Below are 14339 nucleotides of genomic sequence, written 5' to 3'. Positions count from 1 at the left end.
GCTGTCTCGCTATGTTAAACCCATTTAACATAGTGAAACAGTTTGTAAAAAGCAACGGAGATCTTGCTTTCCCACATAGAATGCCTCACAGGAAATGCACAAAGTCACATAGACCACCTTCTCAGTGTTACAATTACAACTTCCAGGGCATTGTAGGTTGCACTGAAAACCTACAATTTCTACGTATGGCCCATCGTTAATGTACTTACACCAGTTACATGCCCCACATTTACTCATTCTTGAGTTGTAATTTCCCGGGAAAAAAAACGGGAAAAGCCGAAAGACACCAACAAATTCCTTGACCTAAGTGAAATTATCAACAGAATTGAAAATGATTAGGTATGGCAAGGCCTAAATTTCTGAAGGCACTGGAAAAAAGGAAGTGATGTATAGTATTTTAATGTGCGTTTGAATCAAAGTACATGACTTTGATGATGCCTGTTGAGGCGAAAGTGCTTAGTCACAGTGTTTAGCGTTTTTAGCATGAAGCTTGTGTATGCCGGTCGAATTCTTTTTTGTTTTGTTTTGTTTATTCAAGTTTGTAGTTTTTAAAGTATTTTTATATGTATGATTAACAGCTGCCATACAAGATAGCATGGTCAGTGGTGCCAATATATAATTTCAAATGTAAATCAGATATCATCAGCAAAATCATTTGATAAAGTCACAGTGGAACATGTGTAAATGCAATGGGCATTACACATGGCCAAATCTCACTGCCATGTTTCACACATGAATAGGGTTGCCATCTTTCTTTGTGGCTAAAACCAGACTACGGTCACACCCCTCATATCACCCATAACTCCACCCATTCCCCCTAGCATTCATGCCCCCCCATTTTGTGACATCACCGTGACATCAGCTGATAGTGTGAGTCAAACTAAAACTACAGGACCAAAACAAGTGCAACAGAAAGGTATTAATGTCCTGCAGAATATTTAGCAAAAGCAATAGAAAAGTGTGACAGGCGTATCCAAGGTATGGGAGGTTGGCATAGTGGTTCAGATGTTTACCTTACAAACACAAGGTGAAGGGTTTGATTCCTACAGTCAGTAATTGGCTAGACTTAAAATGTTCCACAACGTCAATTAGCCTTGTACTAACCTAAGAACTTTTAAGGGAAGAAATAGCCAGGGAATTGTTATGGCTAGGCTTGTATAGGCCCTAGGGCCGATAGCCTAGTACCACAATATGAACCTATGATCAAGGAACAGCTAAGAATGTGTATCGGAGACAGTTAAAAGCAACTACCTGCTTAAATTCTTACACTACAAGTACATATATCCAGTCTTCAAAACCGACTTGAAAACTACTTACTGTCAAATTTCAGTAAAACACCTCATAAATAACCAATAAAATCAACTGTTACTTTCACTGAAAGAACTTAATCCAGAACACCTTTTCAAATGGCAAAAGTGCAGCCATTTTAATGGAAATGCAAGCTTTTGAAGTCCAAATCATAACCACAACCAGTGTAAAGGTCTGGCCTTCATTTTTTTTACCGGAACAAAAGCTCATACTTGTAAAATTTCTTCTGTTGTTCCGGAGAATACTAACATTTCATATTTCATGCAATTATAAGTGGAAAATTAGATTTCTGCACCAAAACAGCAAGACATTTATAATTTTTTTATATATTCCGCACGGTACAGCTGTCCATGTACTGACTTTCCTGCATGTTGAGAAACAAGTGGCAACCCTAGAAGCTAGAACCAAAAAAAAGTTTTTAATAATAGTAGTAAACCCCAATAAAAAATAAGTTATCATGCGGTGCAATTTATCAACCTGACAGCACAGTATACAGCAAGACTTCTGATACAAGCAAAACATAGAACACCATGCTAACAATGCCCAGACATAGATTTATTTATAGTAAATAAAAACCTGATAGAAGGCTGCAATCTGCTGTCTCCTTTCTCTCTTAGCCTTAAGAAACACACATCTATACCCACTTGAGTGCAGGGGAGAGTAATCCCTGATTTCAATACTGCAGTATAGGAAAACACATAGTACAATGAAGAATAGTGCATACATGGCATGGAGAAAAACAGGTATATTGCTAGCCCCACATTTAAATAGAGCAAGGACTTCCTCATACAAAAAATAAAGTCCATTCTACCTATGAACCTATGAACCTATAAAGTCCATCCCACTCAAGTAGACTTAGAAACAAACGCATCCCAAACCAGGTACCACATTCCCTAATAAAAGAAATCACAGATGAAATGACAATCTTCGGAACCATTTTTTTTTCAACCACACATGAAAGTTTTTAAATTGCAAGCCTTATAAACTCACCAAAAAGGTTCTGAACAGTACATAAAGGGTTGTTAAGACAATCATCCACACAAGGCATACTTGCCAATGAAAATTCCTTTGATGACAAACAGGCTTGACACTGCTTTCCTGCAAAACAAACTAAGCGTTCAGCTTCTGGACAACTCTACCAGCTTGTTGACACAACTATGTCAGTATACTTTCAACAACACTGGCGGGAAAACTACATCATTTTAAATTCACTCATGACCTGTAAACGATACGTGACATCACTATAGTGACACCCCCTTCCTGTCATTAAATTTTCAGCCATCTTTGTTAAGGGCACTAAGAGTGTGTGGTCCATGTCATCCTGCCCTTTTACCCTCCGTTGGTGCATCTTGGATCTGGTTGTTTAGTGTGTCTACTAGTACAAATTTGGCAATGGCGCAAAACCAGTTTTGAAAGAAATTGGTAAAGGGACAATTTGTCAGAAAACCGGACAGTCCGCTCAAATATGGACAGCTGGCAACCCTACACATGAACTGTACTTTGATGAAATCAAACCCAGAGTCTCTCCCAGACCATTTATGTGTTTTATATCATGCAAATGCATTTGGCAAGGTTGTCCATCTTTGCTTACAGGCTGATACATATGAGATGTGAACTGTGCACCAGTTCCCTGCCGTATTTCTGGTTTTCCTTGAGAAGACATGACGGGTGATGGTGAGGGTGGTGCTCTATTTAAAGCCCAAAGGTGGCATCAGGATGAGTCCATAATTTTTGTTGCATTCTTCATGAAGCACTACAGATATGGGCTACTGCAGGAAGAATATACTAGGCCTCAGTACAAGCCTGTAGCCTGGAATAGCTTGACAAAGGCTGTCACCAGTGAAACTAGCATTGCACATACTGATGAGCAATGCTGTCACCATTAAAGTGTCTTAAAAAGGCACAAGTCACACCTACTAAGCTGATGGTAGGCAGAATTTCCAACTTCATACAGCCCTGAGTTGTGTAAGTATAGTGAACCATCACCAGATAACACAATACCATGGCTTACCAAGATATGTAATGTTTCATTGTGTGTTTTTCAGTTTTCTCTTCTGTACAGCCTCTGCAGAGATTCACTAGATTTGAAATGTGTATCAGGAATGATTGCCACATCTCAGAGTACCATGGGGTAAGCATGGTTCATGCATAAATGTTAGCAAAATCATAATACATCAGAAATGCAATTAACTTTATCAGATTCCAGGGCATCAGTCCATATGAACTTGAAACAAGCACAACTGAGTAGGCACACCTTACACACACACACACACACACACACACACACACATATATATATATATATATATATATATATATATATATATATATATTTATATATATATATCAAGCTTACATATTAAGCATACATCACTCACTGAGGTTAAGCATATGCACAACCTGTTGTTTGTATTATATGCTGCATCTCATTGTACCTGCTAGCAGACTGTCTCTCCATGAACAGGTGCTGCTCAGCTTGTAGGGCTGATTAGCATCTTGCATATTCAATGAGCACTGTTGCTTATCATACAAAGATGACCATGTGTGCAGGCTTAGCACAACATGTACGTGCTTGTAATGAATCACAAAAACAAGCAGATTCTTGTCTTGTATGTACGTAGTCCACATCAGCTTGGGATAAGATAAGTAGATATCATGACATAGCATATGCATGGCAGCTTTATAAGGAAAAGAAAGTAAAAAGGAATAAAACTTCCTTCAAGGAATTGGAACATGTTATGACTTATAAGGAAGTGAAACAGGAAATGAATAAATCCAGATGAGATATCAAATTGTCAGCCTTCAATTAGGCAGGAGGAAAATACTATAGGAAACAATAATAACAGAGGAATGTCATCCAGGAAAAACACAGAGACTGCCAAGTGTAGAAGAAACAAAGTATCACAGGGACAGGCCACACAAAGAATGTATCAACTTAGAGAAGCACAGACTGCAAACTGGAGGGCACCATCAAAAACACGTGGCACTTCAACTACAGACAAGTGGGTTAGGCACCACTAATCAAGGAAACAAAATGGAGGTCACACCACACACACTCTGTCAATGTAGGCCAACTAGTCAGATGACAAGGAGAGAATACAGATAAAGAGCAGTATAGAGAAGAAAAGAAATCAGACTGTGACACACAAGATGAATACTGCTGGCGCAACAAAGGTGGATTATAGAATCTAGATCATAGCATGGTGTCGCCACAATGCAGTCAAGCCACAACTCCTCAGAATGGAAAGAAGGAGACCCTCATAAGCAAGATTAACTGTTAGATGAGTCAACTGTAACACTGTTTTATTTATTTATTTATTTATTTATTTATTTATTTATTTATTTATTTATTGTCATTTGATTACCAGGAAAGTCTGACTGGGTAGGAGCACATTTTCATCAAAGGCCCAGGGAGAAAAGCTCCAAAGGATTACAAAACATTTTAAGAACAATAGTTTTACAGGCATGAAAACAAAAAACAAATACAGTTTAAATAATTACACCAAATTAGGCATAATATGAAAGCATTGATTAAAAGTAGATACAAGTTATATGACAATGATTTAACAGAGAAATTTCATCCTGTTTCATGCAGGTAGGTGCAAGCACGAATGGGCATGCCTTCTTTGAATGTTGGGTGTTGGGCTGGCAACTCGGCACCGTAAAAATCCACTGCCAATCATGAGTGGACCAGAGTTCCACTGTGGTGAAACCTAACCGGGAAAAGCCGAAAGACTTATAAAGAAATTAAAGGTAAGTTAGTATAATACAAACAGGAATTACAATTCAAAGTGAGAGAAAAGCAGGCTTATGGTATATTTAGACAGCAAGACTGGGGAAAGAAATTGATAGAATTAAAGACGTGAGTGAAGAAGGAAGAATAAGGAGATGTATGAGATGAGGGTGTAAGAATAGATGTCCTTCTATATATCACTTTTGCAGTATTCATCATAGAAGAGATGTCCCACCCTGGATAGCCAGACACTTGTCCAGTATAAAAAAAGCCTAAAAGAGATCTTATATGGGCCATTCATCACATTTATGCTCGCAACACAGAACATAGGGCATAAAAGGGATGCATGGATGCAAATACCTAGAACTTCTTTTGCTGCAGGTTGGAATCCCATTTTGCCAGTTGGTTTGAACACTTTGTTGCTGTACTGAATATTTAGTATCACCAGATAAGTGCTTCAGGTTTTTTTTTTTTTACTTTTTTGGTGGTGTATTTTATATTACTACCTACAATTCATGTCATTCAAGAAGGGAAAATGTCAGTGTGAAAGGCAGATTCCCCATAAGGATCATCACGAAGACTAGCATTTCCTCTGAGGCTTTGCAGGCATCTGCACCAAACATCGAGGGTCCTAGAAGAATTCTGCAGATATTGGTCAGGCAAGAAATTCCATGTTCTCTTCTCGAATCTTGCCAAAGGTTGGAACCTCCGTTATTTGTTGTCTTGTCTGATGAAGCGTGCATTTTGGTGGCACGCGAAAGCGCTTACTTTTCCTGGTTTTTAAAAGAATTAAAGCTTCTACAAATATTCGTGGTGTTTGGTCTACCTCTATTTTTTACTATTATTTGTTAGGGCTAATGTCCCTTCTAAGAAAAGACAAAACTGAGGCATGTTTTGGTCATCAAAGGTAATGGCAAGAGTTTACTCAGGGCTTGTTTTCTGTCTTAATGGCCCTAAAGCCTCATCAAGGGGTTTCAGTACCCACTGCTTCCTGGATCTCTACCCCTTCTTAACAGCTGAAGGAACCAGACTCCTTGGACGAGGATTCGGTGTCTGGTATGGCGTGTTTGTCCTATTCTTCACAGATGCCTTCGCCTTTGGCTTATGGTTCTGATGAAGATGAGTCTGTTATCCCTGAGTCTCCCTTTGAGGAAATGTCCTTTGGGACCACAATTATTAGGATGCTGGAATTCTTTAAATGGGATTCTTCTTAAATGCTGGATATTCATAGAAGATGATATGAGTTGCTTCAGGTGGATACTCCTAAACCATCGTCAGTTACTCCTGATTTGGCTGCCTTGTTAGATACCTTCATTGCTGATTTTCAAGTCTCCTAATTCTCAGCCTCCAGCTCCTAAGCAACCTGATAGGTTTTATAAGATTCCTGAGGATTATCTATTTTTATTTAAATGTCCTTCTGATGATCCTGCTGTGGTGTCAGTTACTTCTGACAAACCTTCTAAACTTTTGCTCTCTTCCAGAATTTTGCATTCTGATAAGGATAGTAGGACAATGGAGAGGATTGGCAAGAAAATTTACACTGCTTCTCCTTTGGTCTTTAAGGCTACTAATTACCAGACCCACATGACCAGGTATGCTCTGGCCGTGATTGCTCAGGCTTGCCAAATTATCTCTGCCTTCCCTGATTTTGATGTCAAATCCTCTGCCTTATCTTTTTAGCTTCTCCTTATCACGTGGCTTGCCACTCTATTAAGTGTAGCTATGATGCTGCTGATGCCTCTTCTATGGCTGTGGCTTTTGGATCCATCATGATGTGTTATTCTTGGCTTCATCTCCAGTCTCTACTTGAGTACATTAAAGCCAAGTTATTGAATGCTCTATTGGATAATACACATCTTTTCTGGGACTACTGCTGCTGACATGTTAAAGTCTCTTCAAGAGAAAGGCAAAGCCTTGCAAGACCTTAAATATATTTTTGTCTCTCCTTTCCCTAAATTCCAGAGGAATTATCCTTCTAGGTCTGCTTTTTTTCAACAGGCAACCCCACAAGGCCTCTAAGGGCAGGAAGGGTGTGAGCCGGGCACCATCTGCAAAGCCTTCTCAAATTTATGTGGCCCAGAAGCCTCCTTTATCTAATAAGCCTTCTTCTGTTTGACAGTTCACCCAACTCTTCTTTTGGGCCAGGTTCCTTTTTCTCTTCACCTCTCCCTTTTGTCTTACAAATTGGTGTCTCATCATTTCAGACTCTTGGTTTCTTTCTATTATCCGTCAGGGTTGCTTCATGGAATCAAAATCTCTGCCTCCTTTTTCAGGGATTTGTCACCCCCCTCTAGATAAATGTCATCATTTTCCAGAGGTTCTAGGGTCCCTGTTGAACCAACAGACCATATGACCTGCCCCCCCTTCCCAAGTGGGGAGGGTTTTATTCCAGTTTGTTCATGGTTCCTCAAAAGGAGGGCACTTGCAGAACTATTGTAGATCTCTTTCACCTCAACACCTTTCTCAAGATCCTTTCTTTTCAGATGCTTACTCTTCAGGATCTGTTTCCTCTTTTTTTACCTACCCCAGGCTTTTCTGGTGTCCTTAATCAGAAAGAGCCTTACCTTTATATCCATATTCACCCTCTCTTCAGGAAATTTTTATGTTTATCTGTATCTTCCTCCCATTTTCAGTGTTCTGCTTTGCCCTTTGACCTACTGTCTCAAGGGTTTGCACAAAATGCCTAACTCCTGTGATTGCCTTCTGCAGGCTCCAAGGCATTCGTATTTTTCCTTATCTAGATGATCTGTTGCTTCTGGTACCTTCTCCCATTCTATTGTTGCAGGATCTGCAGTTAACCATATCTGTCTTATTCAAAGTCTGGGGTTTGCTATCAACTTCCAAAAGTCCATCCTGACTCCTTCTCAGGATCATGTGTATCTGGGATGCAAGATTTAGATGGTACCAATGTTGGCCTGTATTCCACCTCCAAAGGTATTGTCATTAACAGCCTTGTTTCAGTCTCTTCTTCCTCTGACTGCTATATCAGCCAGGGAGTTTCTTCAGGCCCAGGTATTCATGGCCACTTCTATTGTAATGCTTCCTCTTTCCAGACTGCATATGCAGAAGCTTAAATGGTACTGCAGGACAATTTGGTAGTTCATTCTCAACCCAGGTCAGCCCTTTCAGCCTCTAATCCTTTCTCAAGAACTGTTAAGCAATGTCTCAGACATGGGAGTGGAAGGCTTCTCTTGGTCACCTGAATGTTCAGAATCTTTGACCTCCCCATCAGAAGTCAGACAATATCAACATCAAAGAGATAAGAGCTCTGATTCTGGCCCTTCAGGCTTTTCACCCCATGTTCTCTCAAGGCCCCTTGAAGGTGTACATAGACAACGCTACAGTGATGTGTTATGTCAACTAGCAGGGGACCATGGAATCTTATCTATTCTGCAGGATGGAACTTAGGCATGGGAAGTGGATCTCAGTTATCAGTCAACTCTTCAGGTAGTATACATTCCTTTAGTGCACAATCTAGTGGTAGACTCTCTGAGCAGGTCCAAAACACAGGCTCATGAATGGATACTTCACAGGGATGTGTTTTTGTATATTATCCATTGGTGGGGTATTCCTCAGGTAGATCTTTGTGTCTCCCTTCTGAACAGGCAGCTTCCATTCTTCTATTTCAGAGTGCCATGCCATCTGGAGTGGAAGACAGATGTCCTTTCCTTTCATTGGAAGGGGAGGATTCTTTATGCTTTCCCTCCTCTTCCTCTACTTCCAAGAGTCCTGCAAACGATTCATCTGGACTGCCCAGAAATCATGCTAATAACTCCCTTTTGGCTGAGACAGCACTGGTTTCCCTTCTTAATGCATTTAGCCAGGGGCAATCATCACAAGTTACCTCATCTATTGGATCTCCTCATATAGGACAAGGGGTATCTCATCCATCTCTTCTTGTCCACTTTGCAACAGACATTGTGAGTAGTGATAGGGCATTTATGCCTTTCAGGCACCTCTTTGCTGAGGACATGCTCAGGGTTGTACAGAAGTCAAGAAAATCCTCAGCCGGAAAATCTTATATATCCAAATGGAAAAGATTTTTGGTCTGGTGCCATGCTCGTAATCAGGACCCTTTTTCAGTGTAGATCCCTCTGGTCCTCTTATTTGTGTGAGTTGCTCCAGTCTGGCTTGGACTATTCTTCTGTGAAAGCCCACTTGTCAGCCATTTCCACTTGTCTGCTCTTGAATCCCCCTTTGACTTCTCGTTTTGTTGTCAAAATATTTTTAAAGGTGTCCTTCATATTATGCTTCCAAGAAAACCTATTCCTCCACCTTGAGACCTTAAGTTTTGGAAAAATTGATTCAGTCTCTTTTTGAGCCTGTAGATTCTGTTCCCTGCTTCTTTGCACCATTGTACCTGGAAGACTGTTTTGCTGCTGGCTCTTACATCTGCTCAAAGGGTTTCTGAGCTCCAGGCCCTAATGGCCATTCCTCCTTTTTTGGTTTTTCACAGGGACAGGGTGTCTCTTCATACTAATCCTTATTTTATGCCCAAGGTAGTAAATGAGTTGTCCTTGAATCATTCCGTACAACTCCCTTCCTTTTTCCCTTCTTCTCAGTCTGCTATTGGGAGGGTTCTGCATACCTTGGATTTGCACAGATAGCTCAGATACTATTTGGATAAAACTAAGACTATTTGTAAGTCTGATCAGGTTTTTATTTCATTTCATCCATGGTCTTTGGGTTTGGCTGTTTCTAAGCAAACCATCCTCTCCTGGATATCTAAGATCATTTCCTTTTGTTATTCTTTTCATGGCAAATCTCAGTCTACTTCTGTTAGAGCTGATTCTACTAGGGCTGTTGCCTCTTGTGGTGCTTTCTTCAAGGGGTTGGACACCAATTCCATCCTCAAAGCTGCTACTTGGTCTTCAGTGCATAGCTTTACTAAGTATTGTAAGTTGGATATGGTTTCTAGGGCCAGAGAAGTTTTTGCTGATGCCATTTTATGTGGGTTTGTTGAGGGCTCTTCTCAGCCTTCCACCTCCAATTCTGTTTCTTGAGCTTTTTTACACTCCCTTCTATGATGGATACTGCAACAGTGATATAGAAGGACATAGTACAGTTGTGTAAAATCTTACCATAACAGTAGATGTTCTTCTCTTCACTGTTGCAGCATTCACTCCCTCCCTCCAACCCCCTCTGGTTTACTCTGCACTTTTTCCTTCTGGATGTGTATGGACTCCTTTGTCCTATGCTGAGTGTTCTCTTTTGGGGCAATTTATTTCTAGGTAGTTGCATCCACATGTCCCTTTTATGTCCCATGTTCTGTTTGGGGAGCATAAATGTTATGTACAGCACATTCAAGATCTCTTTGAGGCTTTTTTATACTGGCCGACCATTGGGCTGCCCAGTGCGGGACATCTCTTGTAAGACGAATACTGCAACAGTGAAGAGAAGGACATTTATTGCTATGGCAAGATTTTACACAACTGTACTGTATTTTTCTGCATTTAGGGATATAGTTTATCATGGTGCTGAACAGGAAAAGAGCCAGCTTTTGTCTAGCAAGTTTTAGTGGAACATACTGGAATTGGAAGGCTGCACAAATACTAAGCCTATAATCAAGGTATTTTTTAACAAAACAAATCAGCATTTAAATGAGTGTACAGCTTTAATTTCAATATGCACTACTCTGGGTTTCCAGAGATGATATCCATTTCACATAATTGGGCTTATATAAAGTTTATAAATTATAGGAAACATAAATGTCAATGTAAACATTAACTACTAACCTGCATAGGGTTTATTTAGTTATTTGTTTTAACCTGTGTCAATTAGCAGTTCAATCAACACACAGAGCAAAGCAGGTATAACTTATTACAAATGTAAATTAATGTGTGAATATTAAATAAGAATATGTTTGACAAATTTTAAGGAATGCTTGTGAATAGTTCAGGGAATTCAATCATTATGTTTATGTTTATAGTTCAAAAGTAGTTAAGTTGTATGCAAATATGTAGCAGAGTTAAAGTATGTGCGATTATTATGGATACATTTCCTGTTGCATTCCAAAGACAATTGTATACAAGATTATGCAATCAGCAATTAAGCCTGATGCAACATGTTCATTGTTTGTAAACTGAAATTCATCATTATTCTTTGATGCATGGCACAATCTGTGAATTTCATGTCAATGCCTGCAGTTTAAATGTTCTGCAACAGTAAGATTTGGCCAACCTAAACTGGAGTCACAGAGTTTCCCTGCTATGTGAGGATACAGTCATGAACCCTCTGTAAACTCTAGCCTGTGCAGCACAAATAGTTGGCTGAATGTAAAGGGTAAGTCATGCATATGAGCATTCTGTAAAATTAGAACTGGCAGGGAAAGCTAACATGGGAAAGTAATTTTAGTGAAATAGAATTAATGCATTCATAGAATGTGCTCACATACAGGTGCACAGACGCTGGAACTGTTGACATAGAGATTGTGTAAATTCTAACGAGAATGACGGTAGTATTACTTCTGCATTAAATATTTATTTAAAGATTGGTGAAGCAGAGAAATAAATATCATGTACTATATATGAAACATGCTTTTTCACTTTGTCATGTTTTGGGAAATAGAAACTAAAACAGACAGCAATCGGAATATAATATAAGATTGAAACTTGAACTCTGTTTTTGATGATTAAAATTTGCAAAATTTTACAATAATTTGCCTCTATGTTACAACACAGAACCTTAAGGGAAGAAACTAATAGCTGATGAAAAGTTGGGGTAAAGCAAGCTTGCTAGTAGCTCCCCCTGATGAATTGACCCACACTGGGGTAAGGCACAGAGAATGGTTGTAGGGGTTCTATTCCAGGTGAAGGGGTCACTTTGGTAAAATATGATGGGGGACCAAGACCAAGACATAGGTCAGATAAAAGAGTTAAGCAGCACAGAATGAAGTAGGCAAGCCAACATATTTATTTCTTGGAATGTGGGAGAGTGATCACACTCCATTAAATGCAAACAGATTTTTCAGAAGCTAAAACACTCAAAAGTTCAAATAGCATTAACACAAGAGACAATGTTGACAATAAGAAACAGCTCAGTTACAACAACAGGAATTTACTTACTTAATGACAGACCACAAGGCTAGTAGGGGAATAACAGGAGTGGCAGTTATGTTCTATGAGACAAAAGTTACAGATGAGTCATGTAAAAAAGTGCAGTGGGTAGGTAATCTGTGGAAAGGTACAATCCAAAATAATGCAATTGAGACAGGATATAAATGATCCAAAATATATGATGACTTTTTCAACAACTGTAATGAAATAGTAGAGAAAGAAGGCATGCAAGTGGTGGAAGAGGGTTCAGTGTTACCTTGAGATCTGAACTGGATAGGTTATACAGTAAAAAGGTGCATAACGTTAAACTTCAGGACCATTTAAAAGAAAGGATATGAAAACATAATCTAATAGACATATGCAGGAACATGAAGGGGGAGTAGATATCATTAACTTATTCATGGACAGAGGTGGTCAAGGTAGCAGAGTGGATTACTTTCTTATAGGGACTACAGACTGGATGAGAGCAGTACAAGCAAATATTCTGGAGAGATTTATTTTAGATCCATGCCCCTTTGTGAATAGCAATCATAATAGACTGAACACAGGACAAAACAGTTACATTTACATAGAAATGTGCTTCCTATAAGTAGAAAATGATGGAATGACAAGAAAAGCTGAATGAGGAAATACATTAATCAGTAATAGACAATAAAATTGAAAAAGCACGCACATCCTATGGTGGGACAAGGTCAAAATAGCATTTTGGGCTTATTTAATGGCAGTGGAAGGAAGAAATAAATAAACAATATCAGACAAACATCCTGGAAAATAAGGTAGACTAAAAGAATGGCAAGATTAATTCTAAGAGACGATAATGACAAACGACTTCAGATAAAGAAGATAAGATAGACATCTTAAAGAGAGAACTTAAATATTTAATAATAATGCTAACACAGGCAAAATGTATGTCTCAAAGTGATTTTGGGTGGTTATGAGGGGAGAAGAGTGCAAAGCACATTGCCCAGACATATAAAATAAAATATAAATAACAATATGTGCACTGCATAAAGTATAGTACAAGACAAGTATTTAGTTCAACTGAGCTACTACGGGAAGTTTTTAGATCATATTTTCAAGAAAGATAACAAAGGTCAGAAGACACGAGATAAGGGAATGATGTGAGAATGCCCAAAATGGTAAGCCAGTAAGTGAGGAAGACCAGTATAAACTAAATAGACCTATTATGTTAGAAGAAGTTCAGATAGCTAAACAGAATATTAAAACAGAAAGGTGAATGGATTGCCTCTGGAATTTTATAAATGGCAAAAGAAGGAAATAACATGGGTATTATCGGGTGATTATGAACAAATTTGGAATTAGCAAACAATACCAGACAGTATGAAACATGCTTATTCAGAAGAATAAGAGGGAAAGAACAGATCTGGCCAACTACAGGCCAATCTCACCTTTGAATCTACATTTAAAATATTGTCAAAAATTCTAGCAAAGAAAGTAGATGAAACCAGAACAAAATTATTTTATAAAAGGAAGACAGACATGGCTAGAATCTTAGAAAGTCATCAAACAAGATATGAAAAACAAGTATAGTTCTATTTAACTTAAAAAAAATTCCAATACAGTGAATTGGAAGTTCTTATTTGATATATTGTTAAAAAGGGTCTATATCAGATAATTGAACTTTTAAAAGTTTGAACACCATATGGTTGAGACCATATGTTGGAACTCTTAAAAGTTTGAAAATCAAATAAAAAAAAAAAAAGAAAGAAAAACCTACCTGAAAGTTTAAGCAGGGGGGCAAACCCACCTGCACTCCCCATGTGAGGGGCTGTGCTCCCTGCACTCCTGCTCTTTAAATATACCAGCTCTGAGATTGCAATACAGTGCAGACAATGGTAAACTACCATTGCCGCACTGTACAGGATCTCCTTTGAAATGTTCGAACTTTTAAAAGTTCGTTCATATGATGTCGACCATATAACATTCAAACTTTTAAAAGTTCAACAATGTGATAAGAACCCATTAAAAAGAGGCCTAGGAGAAATGTTCACCAAATGGATAAAGATGCTACCTGATTTCCCAAACTTTGACAGTGCAGGGGTGAATCTTTTGAGGAACTAGACAGGAATGCCTATTGTCCACTGGGGACTTTCTGCTAGTGATTGACCAGTTCGCCATGTGAGTCCACATATCTTTAGAATAAGGACAATGAATAAGTAGTAAAGCTATGCTCTAGCTATAACCTGATGACTGCATACTAATGGCAGAAAATATAGACCAAA

This window comes from Protopterus annectens, chromosome 2.part2, assembly GCF_019279795.1.
Source record: "Protopterus annectens isolate FY-2018-M chromosome 2.part2, PAN1.0, whole genome shotgun sequence".
Classification (NCBI taxonomy): domain Eukaryota; kingdom Metazoa; phylum Chordata; order Ceratodontiformes; family Protopteridae; genus Protopterus; species Protopterus annectens.
This window is presented reverse-complemented; position numbering follows the sequence as displayed.